Here is a 24,729-nt window from a genome sequence, read left to right on the forward strand (position 1 = left end):
CTGGAGGAACTCAGCTGGTCGAGCAGCATCTGTGGGGGAGAAAGGAACTGTCGATGTCCCTGCATCAGGACTGAGAGTGGAGAGAGTAGATGGCCAGTATAAAGAGGAGAGGGGGAGTGGTGATTGGTGGACAGAGGAGGGGTGAAAGATAACGGGCAGGTTGCACCAGGTAGGGGAGGGGAAGGGGGTGTTGTTGGGAGACAGTGGCAGCTGAATGATAGATGGAGGCAGACAAAACAAAAACAGGCACTCCTCTCCGAGTTGCAACATGGGAAGAGACTATCAGGACAAATTAAATATTAAGTGTGTGCTCAAAGCCTCCTTGAGACACCATTAATGTTCCCACTGACTTGGGAATCCCTGGCCCTTGACTGCTCAACATGGAGAAGGAACATTTGGGATGACACTCAGAGGCTCGAGTCCCTTCATCGGGGACATACAGATGCTCAGCGTAAACGGGCTAGCAAACACCTTTGGCAAAGTCTGCGGATCCCACCTTGGTCCCATCAGTCACTTAAGTCCGCACAGAACTGTAGTGGAAGAAACTCATCCTTCACCATGAGGAAATGCTTAAGATAAAGAGGAATGGCAATACAGATTGGAGGGGCTAAAGGTCCTCCCTCCCTTGTCAAAAGAAAAGCACACAGTCAATAGCTTGTTAACATTTGCCAGCTGCCACTGTCCCATTGCCACAGGAGTCTTCCACCTGCTCTGCTGACACTAGCAGGTAGGCGTGGTAAAGTTGGTAACTCTTCTGAAGGAAAGCACAGTGAGTTGCAACAAACAGACCGCAATCAGTGAGGATAGGCAGCAATACCTCCGGCACGATTATTCTCAACACTGGTGCCCTACAAGGCTGCGTCCTCAGCCCTCTACTCTACTCCCTATACACTCACGACTGTGTGGCCAGATTCTGCTCTAACTCCATCTACAAGTTTGCAGATGATACCACCGTTGTAGGTCGTATCTCAAACAGTGATGAGTCGGAGTACAGGAAGGAGATAGAGAGCTTAGTGGAATGGTGTCATGACAACAACCTTGCCCTCAATGTCAACAAAAGAGCTGGTCATTGACTTCAGGAAAGGGGGCGGTGTACATGCACCTGTCTACATCAATGGTGCTGAGGTTGAGAGGGTTAACAGCTTCAAGTTCCTGGGAGCGAACATCACTAACAGCCTATCCTGGTCAAATCACGTTGATGCCACGGCCAAGAAAGCTCACCAGCGCCTCTACTTCCTCAGGAGGCTAAAGAAATTTGGTTTGTCCCCTTTGACTCTCACCAACTTTTACCGATGCACCATAGATAGCATTCTATCTGGATGTATCATGGTTTGGTATGGCAACTGCTCTGCCCAGGACCACAAGAAACTGCAGAGAGTTGGGGACACATCCCAGCGCATTACGGACACCAGCCTCCCCTCCTTGGACTCTGTCATTACCTCTCATTGTCTTGGTGAAGCAGCCAGCATAATCAAAGACCCCACCCACCCGGGACATTCTCTCTTCTCTCCTCTTCCATCGGGTAGAAGATACAGGTGCCTGAGGGCACGTACCACCATACTTAAGGACAGCTTCTACCCCACTGTGATAAGACTATTGAACGGTTCCTTTATACAATGAGATGGACTATGACCTCACGATCTACCTTGTTGTGACCTTGCACCTTATTGCACTGCACTTTCTCTCTAGCTGTGACATTTTACTCTGTACTGTTACTGTTTTTACCTGTACTACATCAATGCACTCTATACTAACTCAATGTAATTGCATTGTGTAATGAATTGACCTGTACGATTGGTTTGTAAGACAAGCTTTCCACTGTACCTCGGTACAAGTGACAATAATAAACCAATACCAATACACTACAATGATGCGTTTTATTGGAACTGAATTGGACACCTACATGAAGGCTGCCACTATGATTTCTATAATCGATGATTTTTTTATTATAACCTCTCAGATTAGATTATCAAAATATCATTATTTTGGAGTTTAGCTGAAAGGTTTCAACCTTCCTTAAAGTCAAGGGAATAATAATTGAAGTTCATTGTTAAGGAATTTTTGTGACCTTTGGGGAATGGTGTCTAACAATGTAGTTCACCAGCTGAGTATGATCTGCTGCCCCATTTTCCTGTAGCTCTCGCTCACCTTTATCCAGTTTTTCCTTGCCTTTTGCAAAAAAAAAACTCATTTGCAAAACCTGGGTATTGCTCGCTAGATCAGCACTTATTGACCATCTCCAAATACCCTCAAATAGTTGGCATTCCACTGCCTTCTTCAAATGTTGTGGTTCAGTATAATGAAGGTGCTCCTTCAGTGTAATAAAAGTAATAAAAACTGAAAATGTTGGGGATACTCAGCAAAGTAAAACATCATCCATGGAGAGGAAAGCAGAGCTGATGTTTCAAGTCAATGATTCTTCATCAGAATTCTTTGCTGAGTTTTGATGATGAGCCATTGACCTGAAACATTAACTAGGGATTTCTCTCCACACATGCTGCTTGACCTGCTAAGCACCTGCAGAATTTCCTGCAATTAGTTTGAATTTCCAACATTAGCAGATTTTTGCTTTCCATCTCCACCGTGCAATTGGATACAAAGTTCCGAGGCTTTAAGGAGGCAACAAGTATATGACTTCTTGCTTTGTGTGCCTTCCAACTCAAATCTGTTGGGCAGAAGTTGTTGACTGCTGAAAATCCTGGAACCCTCTCATCCTGGATGCTTTATCCATTGTGAGGATCATATGCTCACTTGATCTGCAAGATAGGCATTGGTGATGTCCCCTGGGAAATTTGAAAAATATCTCCTGTCACAAATGGAAAGAGCAGATGGCAAAAGATAACCCAAGGGGAGTTTAATCTTGACAGACACTAACAAGGTATGGTACCCTGGTCCAGTAGGTTACAATAGCTGAACTGGTCATTATCGACCTGCCTACTTATGATGCACACTGTTTCTCAGTAAGATCCAAGAAAGTAACTCTTGCTCCACAGTCCCTGGAGGTTGAGTAATGCCCTCAGTTGCAGTCTTGGCGTGCCTGTTCAAGTTTCCAATGCTATTGTTCTACTTCAACCAAGGAAGTGAAGGAAGAAGGACACATTGTGTTTAATAAGGTTAAGGAAGGAAGCCAAAACTCAATAAGAATACTGGAGGCTCTGAACAAGTTTGGGATTGAAACTGTCACAATGGCACACAGGTACATATAACCCAAGTGGAGGAATGGCCTTTAAGTTCAGATTTAAGTTATAATAGCTGGCGAGAGCAATCCCTCTAGCCTTTAGTCAGTCAATTTATCTCTGACTGAAAGGAATTCTAAACTCAACTAAACCTGAGTCAGGGTCCAGTAGTGCCACACTTGGTTGATTGCAGAGCATGTATGTGTGACTGAAGTCAGCTGCGTGGTAAAGTTGGCAGCCGGCTGGATCCTAGTGAGAACACTTGGCTGGTGAATTTAATCACTGTCTCACCCATTTCCATCAGGGGAATACTTTCTGAAATAAGAGCTTTTAAATCAGAGGTGGAGGGGGTTACTCTGGCTGGAGGTCCGTAACCAGTGGTGTTCCGCAGGTATCAGTGCTGGGACCTCTGTTGTTTGAATGCCTTGGATGAAAATGTAGGTGGGTGGGTTAGTAAGTTTGCAGATGACACAAAGATTGGTGGAGTTTTGGACAGTGAAGAGAATTATCAAAGGATACAGCAGGATATAGATCAGGTACAGATATGGGCGGAGAAATGGCAGATGGAGTTTAATCCGAGCAAGTGTGAGATGTTGCACTTTGCGAGGTCGAATGCAAGGGGAAAGTATACTGTTCATGGCAGGACCCTTAACAGCATTAACATACAGAGGGATCTTGGGGTCCAAGTCCATAGCTCCCTGAAAGTGGCCATGCAGGTAGATAGGGTGGTAAAGAAGGCGTATGGCATGCTTACCTTCTTTGGTCGGGGCATTGAGTATAAGAGTCAGGAAGTCATGTTGCAGCTATATAAAAACTTTATATACTTTTTATACACTTTATAAAAGTATATAAAACTTCAATGAGGCTGCACTTGGAGTGTTGTGTGCAGTTCTGGGTTGCTCTATTGTGGATGTGGATGCTTTGGAAAAGGTGCAGAAGAGGTTCACCGGACTGCTGCCTGGATTAGAGTGCAAGAACTATAAGGACAGATTGGACAAACTTCGGTTGTTTTCTCTGGAGCATCAGAGGCTGAGGGGAGACCTGATAGAAATTTATCAAATTATGAGAGACATAGATAGGGTAGATAGGTTGAATCTTTTTCCCAGGTTAGGAATGTCAAGTACTAGAGGATGTGCATTTGAGGTGAGATGGGGAAAGTTTAAAAGTGATGTACAGGGCAACTTTTTTTTTTACACACACATGGAGTGGTAGGATCGTGGAAAAGGCTGCCAGGGGTAGTAGTGGAAGCAGATACGATAGAGGTGTTGAAGAGACTTTTAGATAGACACATGAATATGCAGGGAATGGCGGGGCATGGATCATGTGCAGGCAGAAGAGATTTAGGTTAATTTGACATCATGTTTGGCACAGACATTGTGGGCCAAAGGGCCTGTTCTATGTTCTTTTAGTCAAGTATACAGAGGCTGAAATCTTTAGGAAATTTTAACTAACAGCTCCCATGACTCTGGGACAGCTGTGCACTCTACAGACATCTCCAGAGCTGCAACGGATTTTCCACTACCCCTGGCAGTTGTCCTATTTTCAATAATGACCACGTGGACTGGGAGATTCCTCAGTTACAGCATCAAAGGGATCCAGCAATTTGAGGGGAACATATTCAGTGGGAAAAAAAGGCACATTGGGCTCCTGAAGGGTGGATAAACACTGGGGTGACAGAGGTGGGCAACAAGGTGCTTCATGTTTGCAGAGTATTTTCTAGGGTAGAGGTGGAGATCTCACAACTCTCCCTTGGAACGGGGACGTGACATGTGATGAACTCAACAGCTCTATGTTGCGTAAGTGTCTGCTCCCTGTCTGCACGTACTTCGGGGGGGGTGTGGGGGGAAGGTGAGGTGGAGGGGTAGGGGGAAGCAATGGGGCAATGACAAGCACAACTGCAGTGCAAATTCTAGCAATGTGGCTCATGCAACTGAAACTACTATCTTACACATCACATTTTAAAGTGTGATCGAAATAATTCACCCCATTGGTACCAATCCCTTTTGAAGAAGAGATTTCAAACAGAAATTTCTTTGTGGAGTCCAAAGTCCTCAGATTACTTCTTCAACATTGCTTGTCTGCCCAGAGAAGAGGGAGGGATATGGGATATTTGTATGCTCATGTGAAAGGTCAACAGACTTTCATCTTTCCCAACTTGTGTAACTACAGTGTTACCTTGTGAAATTCAACATGCTGCCATTAGAGGTGCCCTCACTGGCAGTTACGCCCAAAGTTTTGGTGCTCTTGTCACAGCTTGCACACAGTAAGTTGTCACATACCAACACGAGTTACTACGGTTACAGCGTTTATCTTGGTATAAGAACTGCTGAATCAATACTCCAGACATACCGCCACTGCCATCTCTGTGGCCGAGTTTAGACTGTGGGATTGAAATGGCTGAACTATGTTCATTGTTTCAGAAGACTGCTTAGTTTATTGAAAGCTCCAAAAGGATAATTCTATTGCATACAATTTGTGTTACTGAACATCGATTTTCTTTGTACCTGTAACTTATCACCACACTCTCTGCTGCTGGTGAACATAAGAAATGAGAGTAGGAGTAGCAATTTTGCCCCTTGAGCCTGCTCTGCCATTCCAGCTGATCTGACCTTGGCCTCAGCTCCACTTTCCTGCTTGTTCCCCATAACCTGCATCGACCAAAAATCTTTCTATTGTAGTGTTGAATATATTCAGTGATTCAGCCTCCACAGGTCTCTTGGGTAGAGAATTCCAAAGAGTTGAAACTATTTAAGAAATTCCTCTTTAACTCCATCTTAAATTAGTGACCCCCTTATTCTTAAACTACGTCTCCCAGTTCCAGATTTTTCCATGAGGGAAAACATCAACTCAGCTCCTACCTTGTCAAACCCCTTCAAAATCACATATGTTTCAATAAGATCACCTCCCATTCTTCTGAACCTTTAAGAATACAAGGCCAACTTTCTCAACTTTTCTTTATGTCAGGCTCTTTATCCCAGGAAACAACCTAGTGAACTCTCTCTACTGCCTCCCATGCAAGTATATTACTTCTTAAAGGAGCAGACCAAAACAGTACACCTTTACTCCAGGTGTGGCCTCATCAAATCCCTGTACAATTGTAGAAAGACATCCCTACTTTTATACTCCAACCCCTAAAAAATACAATTTGCCTTCCTAATTACTTGCATGCATGTGCATGCTGTCTCTATTTCATGTAAAGAACACTTAGATCCTGCTATACCATAGCATTCCAATCCTTTCCCATTTAAAAAAAACAATATTCTGCTTTTCTATCCTGCCTACCAAAATGAATAGCCTTATATTTCCTTACATTATACTCCATCTACCAAAATTTTGCCTATTCATTCAACCTTTCTATTTCCCCTTTGCAGACTCTTTGCATCCTCCTCACTACCCCTCTGTATCATCAGCAAATTTGGCTGCAATATACTCAGTCCCTTCATCTAAGTCATTAGCAGAGATTGTGAACATTGAGGGACAAGCACAGATCCTGGTTACACCCCACTAATTACAGCTTCCCAACGCGAATGAGGCTTTTTTATCCCAACTCTTGTTTTCTGTTAGCATGCAAATACTCCATCTACACTAATATATTTCTCCTAAAGTTAGGTGCTTTTATCTTCAGAACATGGAACATTACAGCACAGTACAGGCTCTTCGGCCTACGATGTTGTGCTGACATTTTATCCTGCTCTCAGATCTATCTAACCCTTCCCTCCCACATACCCCTCCATTCATGTGTCTAAGAGTCTCTTAAATGTCCCTAATGTATCTGCCTCCACCACCTTTGCCAGCAGTGCGTTCCACACACCCACCACTCTGTGTAAAAAAAACTTGCCACTGACATCCCCCTTATACCTTGCTCCAATTACCTTAAAATTATGTCCCCTCGTGTTCGCCATTTCCACCCTGGGAAAAAGTCTCTGATTGTCCACTCGATCTATGCCTCTCATCATCTTCTACACCTCCATCAAGTCATCTCTCATCCTCCTTCACTCTGAAGAGAAAAGCCCTAGCTCACTCAACCTATCCTCATAAGACATGTTCTCTAATCTAGGCACCATCCTGGTAAATCTCCTCTGCACCCTCTCTAAAGCTTTCACATCCTTCCTATAATAAATAACCTAGTATGTAGAATTTTACTGAATGCCTTCTGAAGACCCAAATACACTAGATCTATTAGTTCCCCTTTATTCCCTTTCATAACCTAGCCGAATCTGCTTGACTGTATTTAGATTTTCTAAATGCCTTGCTACTACATTCTTAATAATGTATTCCAGCATTTTCCCAATGACAAAGAGCAGGACAACTTGTCCATAATTCCCTGCCATTGGTCTCCCTCCTTTCTTTAATATGGGCATTAAATTTACAGTTTTCCAATCCACTGGCACCTTTCCAAAATCCAAAAAAGCAAATTCATCCTCTATCTCTCTAGCTGCTACTTCTTACACCCTAGGCAGGTTACCAGATCCAAAGGTCTTGTCAGCCTTTAGTCCTATTAGTTTGCCTAACACATTTTCTCCAGTGATTGTTTCAAGTTCCTTCCACCCTTTTGTCCCCTGCTTTCTACTAATGTGGGATGCTTTTAGTGTCTCCTCATAAAGCAAGATATAAAAAAATTTCTCACAGTCTCCACTGGTTCCATATTTACCACTATTGGTACCTCAGTCCCCTCCTTAGATGTCTCTTTTTATATACTTGTAGAAGCACCTAATGTCTGTTTTCATTTATGTCGCTAGCTTACTCTCATAATCTATTTTCTCCCTCTTTATTATCCTTTCAGTCAGGCTTTGCTGGTTTCTAAACTTTTCCCAATTCCTTGGCCCACACTAAACTACACAACATTCTATATCTTTCCTTTCAAATTTGATAACATCCTTAACTTTCTCAGTTAGACATAAAGGGCTCACTCATCTCTTAGAATTCTTTATTTCCCAATTGAATTTAGCATTGTTCAGAGTTATGAAGTTCCTTTTTAAATGTCTGCCACTGCTTATCTACCATCTTACCTTTTAATCTAGTTTCCTAGTCTACTTTCGCTAACTCAGCCTTCATACAAATGTCATTGCCTTTAATGAAATTTAAGACACTAGCTTCAGATCTTGGTTTCCCACGGTCAAACTGAATATGAAATTCTGTCATGTTATAACCACTCTTCCCTAGAGATTCCTTTACTATGAGATCATAATTAATCCTGTCCGGCTGACCAGCTCTAAAATAGCCAGTTCCCTGGCTGGTTCCACAAAGTCTATCCTTTTAGAAAGCATCCTGACTATAGAACACTAGTGAGTTTTTTGACATAATAAAGTGCTCGGTCATCAAATAGAGACTGTCACTACATATTTTTTATGTTCTTATGACCCAACAGTTGTTAGAAGAATGGATTTGTCACTGTGCTATTTGTCAGAACCCACAGAAATAACAAAATTAAAATTCAGGAGATACCCCCAGGCTAGGCATCTAAAGAACCCAGCAACTAGAGGGCAGTACTCTAAATAGGACAAGGCTCTTAAAGGGCAAGCATGGGTCTGAAGCCTAATGGCGAGATCTCTGTTCATTTCAGTTAGTTCAACTGGAAGATGAGCAGTGAGATTAAACCATATTTTTACCCTGAGATTAGTCAAATTGAATTGATTTTCAAAGTCAAAGTCGGGTTTATTGCCATATGCATGAGTACATGTATGCATAGGTGGAATGAAAAACTTACTTGCAGCAACATCACAGGCACATAGCATCAGATAAGCAGCATTCACAAGAAAAACATAAATTAAACATAAATTATACATAATTTTTACAAGAAAGAACACAATTAGAACAAAAAAAGCCCATTTTAGTGCAAAGTGATCAAAGTGGTCATAATTGCTCAACTGCAGCGATTAGGGTTGTGTCATTTGGTTCAAGAACTGAATGGTTGGCTTTGCCTTTAAAGTCATATATTCTACCCTTCAAGCAAACAAGCAAGAGCTCTCCTATTCTAGTGAGGCAACATGCAAACTTTTGTAATGTTTTCTATGATACTTTTAAGGTATTTTGCTTTGATATGCTCCACTCACTGTTGCAAAGAGTGTCTCACAGACGCAGCCAAGATGAGGAATTTTATAACATGGGTGGCACAGTGATACACCCAGTAGAGGCACCGCCTTACAACTCCAGCGATCCAGATTAACTCCTGACCTCCAGTGCTGTCTGCAGGGTGTTCTCCCTGTGACTGTGTGGGCTTCCTCTGGGTCCTCCAGTTTCTTCCATGAGTGGGAGAGACATGAACAAGGGGACGTAGCTAAAAAGTAAGGGGCTGATCAGTTAAAACTGAGGCGCATAGACATTCCTTCTCTCAGAGGGTAGTTAATCTCCGGAATTCTCTGCCACTGAGGGTGGTGGAGGCTAAAACATTAGATATAGTTTAGGTGGAGATAATAAATTTTTGATAGGTTGGGGAATTGAGGGTTATGGAGAACTGATGCAGAAGGGGAGCTGAGGCCAGCATAGATCAGCCATGATTATATTGAATGGTGAGGCAGGCTTGAGGGGCTGAGTGGCCTACTCCTGCTCCCAAAGACATGCCAGCTGGTAGGTTATTTGGCCAATGTACATTTCCCCTAGTGTGCAAGTGTATGGTATAATATGGGAGGAGCTGAGGGGAATGTGGGGAGAACAAAAATGGGATTAGTGTAGGATTAGTGTAGATGTGTGCTTGATAGTTGACACAGACTCAGTGGGCTGAAGGGCCTGTTTTCATGCTGTATGAATCAATGACAACTATGTTAATACTTTCTTGCATTGAATCTTGCTTATAGCAACATTTCAGAGAGCCTCATACCTTTCAAACTGGCTGACCATTAAATTAAAAGAAAATTTACAACACACAAAATTGGCAGTGCATTTCTTAGAGCAGCCAGATATGGCAAATATGAAACTTTTTTTTTACTTATGGCAATGAGTTCAGCTTAATTTGAAATACTTTTAAGGTTCTGAATTAATAAACTTTTAATCAAAGAAAATGGAAAAACAAAGTGATAATTATATTTCAACAAACCAACTGACCCCCATCACACACCAAAAGTTAGCTCAGGAGACAATCCCTTCTATTTAATCCACTACTAACCCAGTCAGAACTAATCTTTCACCTCTGAGATTTTACCTTGATTTTGATCAAACCTATTTCAAGCTGATACCCTTCCCCAAGTTCCAGCCAGCAATCATCCCAGTCCCAGTTCAAGCTAACAATCATTGCTGCCCCTTGGTTCACTGGCAGTGTTCCAACTCCTCTTTCAAGCTGGCACTCTTTTAACCAGTATCCTAGCTGGCACATTCCATCCCCGGAATAATATGGCATTCTTCTGCTTCAAGCACCATCCTCTCCAATTCCATCACCTCCAGTTCAGGTTGACATTCTACTTGCACATTCAATTCGGTGATAGTACTTGTCTTCCTCCCTGAACCCAAACTGCACTCCCACCTAACTATCTCTTCTCTCTGGAAACAGCCTCTATGTTATTCCCCTGTGTCTAATGAGAAATGATTATGCAGGTTTGGTCTATACTCACTGCTGTTTAGAGAAGAAGTAGTGATCTGACTGAAAGATTTTAATGGGATGAAAATTTAGATGCTGAGTAGATATTTACACTTATGGAGGTATCTACTTATGGGGACATTTTTCCATAATAAGGGTCACACATTTAAAATAGAGATGAGGAGGAATTTCTTCTCTCAGATCACTGTAAATCTTTGGAATTCTCTACTATTGAAAGCTGTGTAGACTTAGGTCAGTGTACACTTTAACAGCGGAGGTTGATTTTTGGATGGGGGAAAGTTGAGGCTTACCGGGATCAGGCAGGCAATGGAGTTGAGACTAATTTCACATCAGTCATGATCTTGTAAAATAGAAGAACAGCTTAAGGGGTCTTATGGCTTACACTTTTTCATCTTTCTTTCTAATCTATTACTATTCCTCTATTAGCGTCTTTTATCTCTTGACTTACCCTACCTGAGTCCAGTTGCTAAACCACCACATGCTTTCATTGGTTATCTCAGGGTAGTGGCCACACCAAGCTACAAACATCTGCAAATCTAGGAATAAATATTCACTATAATGCTGAATTCTGATTGAGTCCCTCTTTTAATTGTTCAATCTGCATTTGGTTTTTAATCACCAAATGCCAAAAAAAATTGACCCTTCCAAAACACTGACTGTTAATCCAGCTGAACCTTGGGTGGGATCTTTTCTTGCTATACCTGCTCATGATGAAGGAAGAACTTTCTGCAAGTCAAGTGCAATAAAACTGATAACACATTGTTTATAAATCCACTGCAAAGATGTAACCTTTCCACATGTGTCAATGTGATACAGAAGTAAAGTGAGGCGGCAATTTATCAATCCATCAATTTAACCACAACATCCATCAGTACAAAAACTGAATGGATTTCTACAAGTCATTATCTCTCTTCATGTCAATGCTTATTTTACCAATGTCAATGCAAATTCATAATGCATTGTAAGGATGACTGCAAAGCATTATAATTGTACAGTGCTCAGTGTGTCCATTTTGTTAACAACAAAACTATAAAAATGTCGTCAAGGCTCCTCAGCACTCGGTAATATTAATTCTCTGGCAGAGAGGATAGATCTAGTGTGGGGGTGGCATCAATTGGGAGGGCAAAATCATGATTTTGTTCTTTCACATTTACCCAACTAACATAGAGTCTTCTTTCTGTACCTATATTTAAGCTCCATAATTAGGCAGATTCAGCTGCCAGTAAATCATGATGCCAAGCTTTCCAGCATTATGAACCCGAGTCAGAGCCAATAGGATATTTGTTAAAATAATATCACCAGCAAAGATGTCTTTCTAAACAACATACAAAATGAATATTATGCCAGAACAAATGAATTAGCCTGGTGGCAGAGCTCACTGGGTCATTGAGGAGCCCATAAGATTGGACACAGAACGATTGACTGGGAATTATACATTTAAAACTTAAGAAATAGAAGCAGAAGGTCATTTAGCCCCTTATGCCTACTTGTCATTTCAGTAATATCAGTGCTTATCCCAGTCTCATCCATAGTGGCATCCAATCCCCACATTCCTTGATTCCCTTAACGTCCACAGACTGTCAAACTTCGCCAAGAAGGTAGTCAATCAGTGAGCATTCACAGCTTCGTGTGCAGCGTCCACTAGAAAGAAGGTGGCTGGAAAAGAGGTGACCAGTAATTTCTAGGCAAATATCTGCACAAATAGTACTAACTACATTTCCATAGATTATCGAGTAGTCAAAAATTTATACAAGGGTCAAACAACATTGATCCTTTTCATTCCTTCCAACACAAAAGTCCTATAAATGTTATGGCAGGGTAAGAATAGTGAAGATTGGAGCCGCTATATTGGTTTGGTGCTCATTCCAACAAACCTAGATCGTAGGTAATACCACTAAGATTTCTGCTTATGTTGCCACAAATTATGTGAAAGTATTCCAAGAAGCTTCACACAATGAATTACTTTGCAGTGTAGTGATTGTTATTATGCAGAAAATCTAAACAAAGGCTACTTCCACATTGGAACTTCTGCCTCCTGGGTCAGAGTTCTAGAGTGAAAGGAGGAATGTATTTTTTAAAACTGGTGCTCCATTTAGTCTTTTTGGATTGATACAAAGTTCTAATGTGCAACTGCAGGAGCCCTTAGTTTACACCAAGGTTCTGTAGTAATACTCTCACCTCTGAATTTACAAACCATGAGTTCAAGTTCTATTCCCAAGAGTTGAACATATAGTGCAGCCTAAACCTTCCATGCATTATGGAAGGAAAGCTGGTCTGTCAGCAATATTGTTTCACGTGGATTAAAGGTCATTGTGCCACTATTTCGAAAGGAGCAGGAGAGATCCACTTGGGAAGCAAAAAAAGAGCAGACGCTGGGAACCTAAAAAAACAGAATACTGAAAAACTCAGTAGGTTTGTCAGCATCTATTTCAACAATGCTGACAAAAAGTCACTGACCTGAAATATCAACTCCGATTCTTTCTCCACCAATCTGCTGCCAACCTGCTGAGTGTTTCCATAATTTTCTATTTGTAGCAGCTGCTACCGCGATGTGAAAGCAAGACACTAGTCAGTGGGCTGCAGAACAGAAACTGATTTATTTTCCCGCCTTGCATGGGCCTTTTAAGAGAAACGGTTCCTGCCCACCGATAATGGAAATGACGTATGCGCTACGTCATCAAACTTTTCCCGTGCACGGGTTCTCCCCGTTGCTCGGGGAAGACGAAGGCCCAACGCCATCTTGGGCCTCGCCGCTCCGACGATGCGTGACCCGACCACCGAGCCGGTTCGCTTGCTTGGACGGTGAGTTGCTACACAACCCCCCCCCCCCCCTCCCCCCCAGAACCGGCGATACAGTCCCCAAGGTTCGCGGGCTGTGCTAGCCATTGCTTAGGAGGTGTTCATGCATCGCAGTGTTGGGACCTTGACCAGTTGTTGTAGATCTAAATGGGCTGGTTTGAGGCGGTCTGTCGTGAAGACCTCTTTCTTGCCCCCAGTGTCCAAAATAAAGGTGGACCCATTATTCCTGATGACCCGGAATGGCCCCTCGTATGGTCATTGCAATGGTGCCCGGGCTGTGCACCTGCGAACGAAAACGAACTTACAGTCTCGTAGTTCCTTGGGCTCACAGGATGGGGCTTGACCATGCCGCTGAGAATGTGTATAAGGAAAGATTAGGAGAGTAAAAGATTGTGAGCCCTGAGACGTGAATTAAAGGGTACATCACTATGGCTGTAATCGACTGCTTGAAATAGCTGTACTTCGCTTTGAAGTGCCTTGCTTCAGAGATTTTGCTTGCTGCAGCTAGTTTTCTTCAGCCTTGAGGTATGATGATACCAAGTACAATCAGTTCCTGTCTCAGCAAGTCTGCACAATTGACTCTTGCTCCACTAAACTGACCCTGAGCCCACTATGAGAAACCTTATGTATACAAAGATAACTGGATGCTCTGAAAAGATTAAGGAACTATAGCTTTAGTAACTTTTTTTAAGTAAATTCCTTTGTCTGTAACCAATCACAATGTAGAAAATAAGTGCCATGCTGCCTGACTAATGCATGATCATTCCTTGTATGGTAATTGTTTGCACCTCTGAAAAAGTATAAGAGTGTATGTAGATCAATGTATCTCAGAGACCACCCAGTCCGGGACGTAGATGCCTGGCTTGGTGCTCTCTTCTTGGATCAAGTAATAAAGAGATTGAACGAGAACAGTGGTCTTTTGAGTCTTCTCTCCAACCGAATTCAACACCGTGAAGTGGGAATCGGTGCCAAGCTGCTGAGCCTCTCGCGCAGTCTTTCCAGGACTGCCGTGGGTTGTTCCTCTTGGCCCTGAAGGGCAGGTATGAAATCCCCTGGGACGAACAGGGGCGCACCGTACACGAGTTCAGCTGATGAAGCGTGGAGATCTTCCTTGGGGGCAGTGCGTATGCCGAGCAGGACCCAAGGCAGTTCGTTGACCCAGTTAGGACCTTTCAGGCGGGCCATCAGGGCTGATTTCAGATGGCGGTGGAAACGTTCCACCAGCCCGTTTGATTGAGGGTGGTAGGCCGTGGTGGTGTGCAGCTGCGTCCCTAGCATGTTCACTAATGCAGACCAGAGGCTGGAGGTAAACTGGGTGCCCCTGTCTGAAGTTATGTGGGCCGGAACACCAAAACGTGAGATCCAAGTTGTGAGCAGCGCCCGGGCGCAGGAATCAGTCATGATGTCGGATAGAGGGCTTGCCTCTGGCCACCTCGTGAACTTGTCCACGATGGTAAGGAGGTACCGGGCTCCTCTTGAAACTGGCAGAGGACCAACGAGGTCGACGTGGATGTGGTTGAACCTTCTACGAGTAGGCTCGAACTGCTGTGGCGGGACCTTGGTGTGTCATTAGATTTTTGATGTCTGGCAGTGTGGACAAGTCCTGGCCCACTCACTGACCTGTTTGTGCAGGCCATGCCAGACAAACTTGCTGGCGACCAGTCGAACAGTTGATCTGATGGACGGGTGCGCCAACCAGTGTACTGAGTCGAAAACGCGTTTCCGCCAGGCTGCAGGAACGATAGGGCGGGGTTGACCTGTTGCGATGTTGCAAAGGAGGGTCTGCTGACCTGGACTGACTAAGAAATCCTGGAGCTGCAGGCCCGAGACTGCAGTTCTGTAGCTGGGCAGCTTGTCGTCGGCTTGCTGTGCGTCAGCCAGGGCCGTGTAGTCAACATCCAGGGACAGGCTGTGGATGGTGGGTCTGGAAAACGCGTCAGCAACGACATTGTCCTTCCCGGAGACATGTTGGATATCCGTTGTGAATTCGGAAATGTAGGACAAATGTCGCTGCTGATGAGCTGACCAGGGATCGGAGACCTTGGAGAAGGCGAAGGACAAAGGCTTATGGTCAGTGAAAGCAGTGAAAGGCCTGCCTTCTAAAAAGTACCGGAAATGCCGGACCACCAGGTACAGTGCTAGAGGTTCCCGATCAAAAGCGCTGTATTTCAGTTCAGGTGGTCTAAGGTGCCTGCTGAAAAATGCCAAGGGTTGCCAACGGCCTTTGATTAGTTGTTCCAGTACTCCACCAACTGCGGTGTTGGATACGTCCACCGTGAGGGCGGTTGGGACGTCTGTCAAAGGGTTTTCCAGCATTGCGGCACCTGCCAGGGCATCCTTGGCCCTAACGAAGGCAGCCGTAGCTTTGTCGTTTCAGGCGATGTCCTTGCCCTTGCCAGACATCAACGAGAACAAAGGGCACATGATACGGGCTGCTGCAGGGATGAACCGATGGTAAAAGTTGACCATCCTCAGGAATTCCTGCAGGCCTTTGACTGTGTTGGGATGGGCAAAATGGCGGATAGTGTCTACCTTGGCGGGTAGGGGTGTTGCTCCTTCGCTGGTGATTCTGTGGCCAAGGAAATCGAGAGAGTCAAATCCGAATTGGCACTTGGCCAGGTTGATAGTGAGGCCGAAATCACGAAGACGGGAGTACAGTTGGCGGAGGTGGGAAATGTGTTCTTGGCGGTCACAGCTGGCGATTAGTATGTCATCTAAGTAAATGAACATGAAGTCCAGGTCTCGGCCTACCGCGTCCATCAGCCGCTGGTAAGTCTGCGCAGCGTTCTTAAGGCCAAATGGCATTCGAAGAGGCTGAATGGAGCAATAAGCGCAGTTTTGGGGACGTCGTCAGGGTGGACCGGGATTTGGTGGTATCCCCGGATGAGGTCTACCTTGGAGAAGATGTGGGCCCCGTGTAGGTTCGCCGCGAAGTCCTGGATGTGAGGGATGGGGTAGCGGTCTGGGGTGGTGGCATCATTCAGCCTGCGGTAGTCGCCGCAGGGCCTCCACCCGCCAGTGGCTTTGGGGACCATGTGCAGGGGGGAGACCCAGGGGCTGTCTGACCTGCGAACGATCCCCAGCTCCTCCATGCGGCGGAACTCTTCCTTTGCCAGGCGGAGCTTGTCTGGAGGTAGTCGTCATGCTCGGGCATGAAGGGGTGACCCTGTGGTAATGATGTGGTGCTGCACCCTGTGTTTGGGCATCCAATTTGTAAACTGAGGTGCCAAAACTGATGGGAGCTCAGCTAGGAGCTTGGTGAACTCGTTGCTAGACAGGGAAACGGAGTCCAGGCACGGGGCTGGTAGTCTGGCTTCTCCCAGGGGGTAGGTTTGGAAAGTTCTGGAGTGCACTAGCTGCTTCCCTCACAGGTCGACTAACAGGCTGTGGGCCCAAAGGAAATCAGCTCCCAGGAGTGGCCGGGCGACGGCGGCAAGGGTAAAGTTCCAGGTAAAACAGCTGTTGCCGAATTGTAATTGAACTGTACGGGTACCAAAAGTCTGTATTGTTGTGCTGTTTGTGGCATTGAGTACAGGACCTTGTTGCCTGTTACGAGTGTCGCAGCTGGTCGGGGGCAAAATACTAACCTCTGCTCCAGTATCGACGAGGAAACAACGCCCGGACTGCTTGTCCCAAACAAATAGGAGGCTGTGTTGGTGGCCAGCCGTCGTAGCCATCAGCAGCAGCTGGCCCTGGCGTTTCCCTGAAACTTGCAGGGTGGGTGGGATCGACGGGCCTCCGCGCCCCACCTCTGATGGTAGAAACACAGCTGCTCACCAGTGTCATCGTCTGTGTTTCTGGGGTCTGGTTGCTGGGACTGGTTTAGGTAGGTGTTGGGCTCACGGCCTGGCGATTTGGCCGATGGATGAGCCGCTCTCGCATTTGGCCTTCCAGAGGACATCTGCCCGGGCAGCTTCCTCACGTGGGTTGCTGAAATCGGCATCGGCCAACAGCAGGTGAATGTCATCGGGTAGTTGTTCGAGGAAGGCCTGTTCAAACATTAGACAAAGCTTGTGTCCCTCAGCCAAGGCCAGCATCTCGTTCATTAGGGCCGATGGGGATCTGTCCCCCAGGCCATCGAGATGAAGCAGGCCGGCGGCGCGCTCGCGACGGGAGAGGCTGAAGGTCCGAATAAGAAGGTCTTTGAAAGCTGGGTACTTATCTTCCTCCGGAGGAGACTGGATGAAGTCTCTGACCTGGGCGGCTGTCTCCTGGTCCAGAGAGCTGACCACGTGGTAGTACCTTGTGGAGTTGGAAGTGATCTGCCGAAGTTGGAATTGTGCTTCAGCCTGGTCGAACCAGACGCTGGGCGGAAGCGTCCAAAAGGTGGGCAGCTTGAGTGCCACTGCGTTGGCTGCTGTGTTGTCGTCCATTGTGCGGGTCCAAAATCCGTTTGGACCGTTGGGGTCACCAATGTAGTGGCTGCTACCGCGATGTGAAAGCAAGACACTAGTTGGTGGGCTGCAGAACAAAAACTGATTTATTTTCCCACCTTGCGCGGGCCTTTTAAGAAGAATGGTTCCCGCCCACTGAGGACGGAAATGACGTATGCGCTATGTCATCAGACTTTTCCTGCGCGCGGGTTCTCCCTGTCGCTTGGGGAAGATGAAGGCCCAATGCCATCTTGGGCCTCGCCGGTTCGCTTGCTCAGACGGTGAGTTGCTACATGTTCTTATTTGAGATCTCCTTGACATTTGGCCAATATTTATCCTTTACTAGCATCAGAAACAGATTATGTGGTCACATATTTTACTGCTGTTTGTGGAACTTTGTTGTTAAGTGCTTTAAGGCACAATGAGATCAAACAAAGTCTTCTATAATTCAACTTATCCACATTCAATTCCTGAAAAACAGAACACTGATAGAATGCAAACATCTCTCCAACGTTGTAATGGGTGGACTCCAGGAGACAAAGCACATTCTGTCCACTAACTTAATGACTCTGATCCATATAGATTCCTAGATCAAAAAGAGCTTGCAAATTATGCATGTGACATTTCCTTGATAGTTCCTAGCTTCTCCAGCCATCTTGGCCACTTCTTTGTCCTGCTATAGAAGTAGAACGTGCCAAGAAGGCAGCCAGGAAATTTGGCTGCTAATTTATTTTAAGACGGCTGATGATGTTAGATCTCCTACAATATTATGATCTGGATTTTAGGCAGAATATGTGAATGTACATAGAGAACCTGTTAATGGTTTTGAACTACATCTGTGGCATTAAATTAAACCATAATTTCTAGTCTTATGATACCATGTTGTTGAGAAGGTAGCAACTGCGGTAAATGTTGACTGAAATCAAGTGGCAACACCTAAATGACATTAATGATAACCAGTGAAGCAAAGATGTTTCTCATTTCTCTTGAATTGACTATTTTCTTCAAAGTTAAGTGCACCATTGCTATTGTTCCTCATTTATCGTTTATGTGGCTCAATTATTTACTGCTCACAAAATCCAGCCCTTATTCCCTTCAACCTTGATGTCCAGCAGTATGCACCTTGGTCCTTTATCAAGGATTGTCAATAAAAACATGTGAGATGCAATGCTTGCAACTAATCACAGAAATAGTATAAAAGTATGTACTGTTTTCTCTGTATATCTGTAAATTCCAAGAGGCATTGGGCTGGAATTCATCTGTCAAAACCTAACTTTTGAATTTAATATATGTTGCTGTTTAAAAAGGTACTCACTACCAATAATTTATGATAAACTTACACATTTGCCCTCTAAAACACAGCACAGTGGCTGAATTCCATGGTTACTAAAACAAGAGCTGAGTTATCTACACATATTTGAAGTCAGAAATATTTGCACATAGAAGTTTTATATTAATGGCAGAAAAGGTTAAAGATAACAATAACAATGACAAATTTCTATCAGATCTGACCCTGGTATTTTCATCAAATAAACATGGAACTGAAAAAAAAAACTTTACTAGGTATTTACAAGGAACTCCAGAAGCAGAGTTATGTAAATGTCGTAAGATCACAACGTAAATATCAGAAATGTCTTTCATCTAATTTTAGATCATTTGAAAATATGCCTTTAAGTAGTCTGAACTCATCCACCCCTTGCTTGTTTTAGTTTTCCAATTTAGTTTCCATGGATATACTTTTCCTGTACCATCTATGATGTTACATTCCCCTATATGTTCATCTCTCAGTCACCTCATTTCAAAACCTTTCCTCATACTTTCCAGTAACACTAGGGATCAGCCTTGCAGTTGTTCCCTGAAATGCCTCCAATTCCTGAAATGTTTCCCTGGTTGTCATGTTGACTAACACAGGGCATGATCCTTAAGATGCAGACTGGTCAGAGCCCTGTGGCATATAGTTATGATTTCCCTTGAGCTATCCTCTACTGTTATGCTTATATAGTTTGGATTCTGTTTGCTCTGCTAATTGGTGCTATGCAGTTGTTGAATGTGTGAATATATGGAACGAACTGCCAGAGGAAGCTGCAGAGGCGAGTAAAATGACAATGTTTAAATGACATTTAGACAGGTACATGTATAGAAAAGGTTTAAAAGGATATGAGCTAAATGCAGGCAAATGGGACTTGCTCAGATAGACATCTTGCTTGGCATGGACAAGTTGGGCTGAAGGGCCTGTTCCTGTGCTGTATGATTCTATGACTCTATATTTAGCATCATGTGTACCAAGACCTTGAGACCCTTTTCAGGTTCAGCCATGGCTACTTCAACAACAATTCTTGCGATGTTCAGTAACTTATATTTGTCCCTATCTCTGCCCACTTCAATATTTTGCTTAACTCACTGTACAATTCATGAACTACTCACTAAGATTTAACTGCATCTCTGTATTTACTGTGAAAAAGGACAGGGAAGCTAGTGATTTCAGGAGAGGGGACAGTGATATCCTGAAACAAATACACATTACAAAGGAGGAGGTGTTGGAGGTCTTGAAACATAAATCCCCAGGGCCTGACCAGGTGTGTCCAAGGATGTTATGGCAAACAAGACAGGAGATTGCTGGGGCCCTGGTACAGATTTTTATATCTTACTTAGCCACAGGTGAGATACCAGAAGACTGTAGGATAGCTAATGTTGTAGCTTTACTTAAGAAGGGCAGGAGGGATAAGCCAGGGAACTACACACCAGTGAGCCTTATGTCAGCAGTGGGAAAGTTATTGGAAGGATTTCTGAGAGACAGGATTTATTTGCATTTGGAAAGGCAAGATCTAATTAGGAAAAGTCAGCATGGCTTTGTGCATGGGAAGTCGTGTCTTACGAATTTGATTGAGTTTTGTTTTGAAGGGGTGACCAAGGGGATTGATGAGGGTAGGGCGGTAGATGGCATCTACTTGGACTTTAACAAGGCCTATGACAAAGTCCCACATGTTAGGCTGGTCCAGAATATCAGAACACATGTTATCCAGGGTGAGCTAGCCAACTGAATACAAAATTGGCATGGTGGCAGGAGACAGAGGGTGATAGTGGAGGATTGTTTCTTAGATTAGTGTCTAGTGACCAGAGGTGTGTTACAGGATTGGGTCTGTCGTTGTGTGTCATATATATTACTGATTTGCAAGAGAATGTAGGTGGCACGATTAGTAAGTTTGCAGATGACACCAATATTGGTGGTATGAAGGACAGTGAAGAAGGCTGCCTAAGGTTACAACAGGATATAGATCAACTGGGAAAGTGGGAAAGGGAATGACAGATGGAATTTAACTGAGACAAGTGCGAAGTGATATATTTTGGGAAGTTAAACCAGGGCAGGATATATACAGTGAATGGCAGGGTCCAGGAAAATGTGGTTGAACACAGAGACCTTGGGGTATAAGTACAAAATAGGAACACAGGTAGACACGGTGGTGAGGAAATTTTATGGCTTGCTTGCCATCACTGGCTGAGGCATTGAGTGTAAGAGTTGGGACTTCATGTCACAATTATACAAAATATTGGTTAGGTTGCACTTGGAGGATTGTGTGCAGTTCTGGTCACCATGCTATAGGAAGGATGTGATTAAGCTAGAGAGGGTGCAGCAAAGATTCACAAATTGTTATCTGGATTGAGGCCTCGAGTTATCAGGAGATATTGGACAGGCTAGGTCTATTTTTGCTGGAGCAAAGTAGGCTGAGAGGTGACAGGATAAAGGCATATAAAATTATGAGAGGCATAGTCAGCGCAGATTGGCAATATCTGTTTCCCATGGAAAAAACTAAAACTAGATGCCTAAAACTAGAGCACATAGGTTTAAGGTGAGAGGGAGGAGGTTTAAAGGAGATCTGAGGGGTAAATTTTTCATACAAAGAGTAGTTGGTATCTGGAAGGAATGGCCAGAGGAGGTGGTGGAGGCAGGAACAGCAACAACATTTAAGAGGCATCTATGAGGTACTTGAATGAGCAGGGCATAGAAGGATATGGAATTTATGCAGGCAAGTAGGACTAGTATAGATAGGCATGCTGGTCGGTATAGACACAGTGGGCCACAGGGCTTGTTTCTATGGTCTACAGCTCATTGACTTTATTTACATATGTTGGATGACTGTGCACTGAAATTTCTTTTAGGATGCAGCAAGGATCTAATAGTATGGCAGATGCAGAAGCTAATTGGGAAGCTCAGGTACTGGAAATCCTTTCTTAAGATCCGAGTTCAGCCCTTCTGTTTCTCACACTTGCACACTAACTGCAATCTTCCTACATCTGAACCTTGCACCAAATCCCACTCACCCATCATCTCTGCGATCACTGATCTACACTAGCACCTGATTAAATAGAAAATCAATTAAGTTCTCGGCCTTGATTTCTAACTTCTTCACGCCTCAACATTCCAACCAGTGGAATGTTTTCCCCCGATTCCCACCAACTCCAGTTTAGCCAGGGCTTCTTGATGCCATACTCAATCAAATGCTGCCTTGATGTCAAGAGCAGTTAGATTTCAGCTCTTTTGTTGTTGTTTGGAACAAGGCTGTAATGAGGTCAGGAGCTGTGTGACTTTGGCAGAACCCAGATTGAGCTTCTATGTGCATGCTGTTGCTAAGCAAGTGCCGCTTGAAAGGCACTATCCATTATCCCTTCCATCACATTGCTGATGATTGAGAGTGGACTAATGGGGCGGTAATTGGCCAGGTTGGATTTGTCTTGGTTCTTAGTACAGGACATATCTGGGCAATTTTCCATGCTGTTGGCTAGATGCCAGTGTTGTAGGTGCACTGAAACAGCTTGGCCAAGGTTGTGACAAGTTCTGGAGCACAAGTCTTCAGTACTATTGCCAAATGTTGTCAGAACTCAAGGCCTTTGTTGCATCCAATACCTTTAGCTGTTTCTTGTGAGCTGAATCGAGTTGGCTGAAGACTGGCATCTATCATGCTGGGGAGCACAGGAGGAGGCCGAGATGGTTTATCCACTCAGCACTTCTGATTGAAGATTCTTGCAAATGCTTCAGCTTTCTCATTTGCACTGATGTGCTGGGCTCCCTGTTGTTGAGAATGGGGATATTTGTGGAGCCACCTCCTCCAGTGAGTTGTTTAATTGTCTACCACCATTCACAACTGGATGTGGCAGGAATGCTGAGCTTTGATCTGATCCATTGGCTTTGGGATTGCTTTGCTCTGTCGACTGCATACTGTTAATGTCGTTTGGCATGTAAGCAGCCCTGTCTCATAGTTTCACCAGGTTGGTCCCTCATTCTAAGGTATGCCTGGTTGGTACTGCTCCTGACATGCCCTCCTGCACCCTTCATTGAACCAGGGCTGTTCCCTCGAACGCTACTAATAACCTGCCTCAAATCCTTTTTGTTTTGGTAGGAGGCCAAAATTGAGCACAGTGTTCCAGGTGTGGCCTCACCAACACCCTGCCTAACTGTAATAAAACAGCCCAATTCTAAATCCTTCACAATAAAGGCCAACATGTCGTTCACCTTCATAACCTGTTGGTCCTGCCTGCGACTTTTTGTGATTTATGCACTAGAACTCCTATGCCCGCTGAACTTCACTCATTTGCAGTCTCTCTTCATTTACATATTAATCATAGAATCATACAGCACAATAACAGGCCCTTTTGGCCCACCTCGTCCATGCCAACTGTGACGCCTTTCTACGCCAATCCCATTTGTCTACTTTTGGCCCGTATCCTTCTGCACCTTTCCTATCCAAGTATCTGTCCAAACACATTTTACATGTTGTAATTGTACCTGCCTCCACTAACTCCTCTGACAGCTCAGATCTTATCTCAGATCTACCCCTCAGATCTTTATATTTTTTCCCTCTCACCTTAAACCTGTGCCTTTTGATTCCTCTTAGCAAGGTGCGTGACCTCACACTTCCCCACATTAAACCCCATTTGTCAGGTTTTTGCCTGTTCACTCAATCTATCTATCCTGTGCTCATCACAACGTGCCCTTCCACCTATTTTCATATCATCATCAAACTTGGAAACCTTATATTTTGTTCCCTCCTCGAGGTCACTAACGTAAATAGTAAACAACTGAGGGCCAAGAATGGATCCTTGGAATAATCCAGTCGTCACATCCTTCCAGCCTGAAAAGGGCCCATTTATTCCAATTCTTTGATTTCTATATGATGGCCAGATTTCAATCTATGCCAATATACTTCCTCTAATACTTTGGGCTCTTAATTTGTGCACCAGCCTCTTATGCAGCACCTTGTCAAATGCCTTTTGGAAATTTAAATACACTACATCTACAGGTTCCCCTCTATCAACCCTCCCTAGCACATCCTCAAAGAATTTGAGCAAATTTGTCAAACATGATTTATCTTTCATAAAACCATGTTGAAGAGGTTTGATTACATTCAGCCTTCCTAATTGATTTGTTATTTCCCCTTTGATTATTGGCTCTTGCATTTTGCAAACAATAGATAGCCTATAAGTTTCTGTCTTCTGCCCCTTTTAACAAGGGCTCTTGAACATTCCCCAAGTTCATTGCTCCACTATAGGTGACCATGCCTTCAGCTGCTGAGACCCTTAACTCTGCCATTCTTCCCCTAAACTGTCTCTCAACTCCTCTTTTTCCTTTAAGATGCTTCTTAAAACTTTTCTATTTAAATATATTTTCGGTCATCTGCCCTATTATTTCCTTAAACCGTCCCAAAACACTTTGCAACCAAGGAAGCATCTCTGAAGTGATGGTGGAGCAACAAACTTAGGGAATGCTCAAGAGTGCAGAATTTGGGGAGTTCTAATATCTCGGATTAAAGGGCTCAATGATGTTATTGAAATTACAAAGATGGGAAAGGGCGAG

The 24,729-nt window shown here is 44.1% G+C and overlaps 1 protein-coding gene across 2 annotated transcripts in view; it reads right to left on the bottom strand.

Moving 5' to 3' along the window:
• pde8b (phosphodiesterase 8B) overlaps nucleotides 1–24,729 on the bottom strand; it is a 162,780-nt gene that overhangs the window by 68,855 nt on the left and 69,196 nt on the right. The gene's annotated exons all lie outside the window — the stretch shown is intronic.

This window comes from Pristis pectinata, chromosome 7 (assembly GCF_009764475.1).
Source record: "Pristis pectinata isolate sPriPec2 chromosome 7, sPriPec2.1.pri, whole genome shotgun sequence".
Lineage (NCBI taxonomy): Eukaryota > Metazoa > Chordata > Chondrichthyes > Rhinopristiformes > Pristidae > Pristis > Pristis pectinata.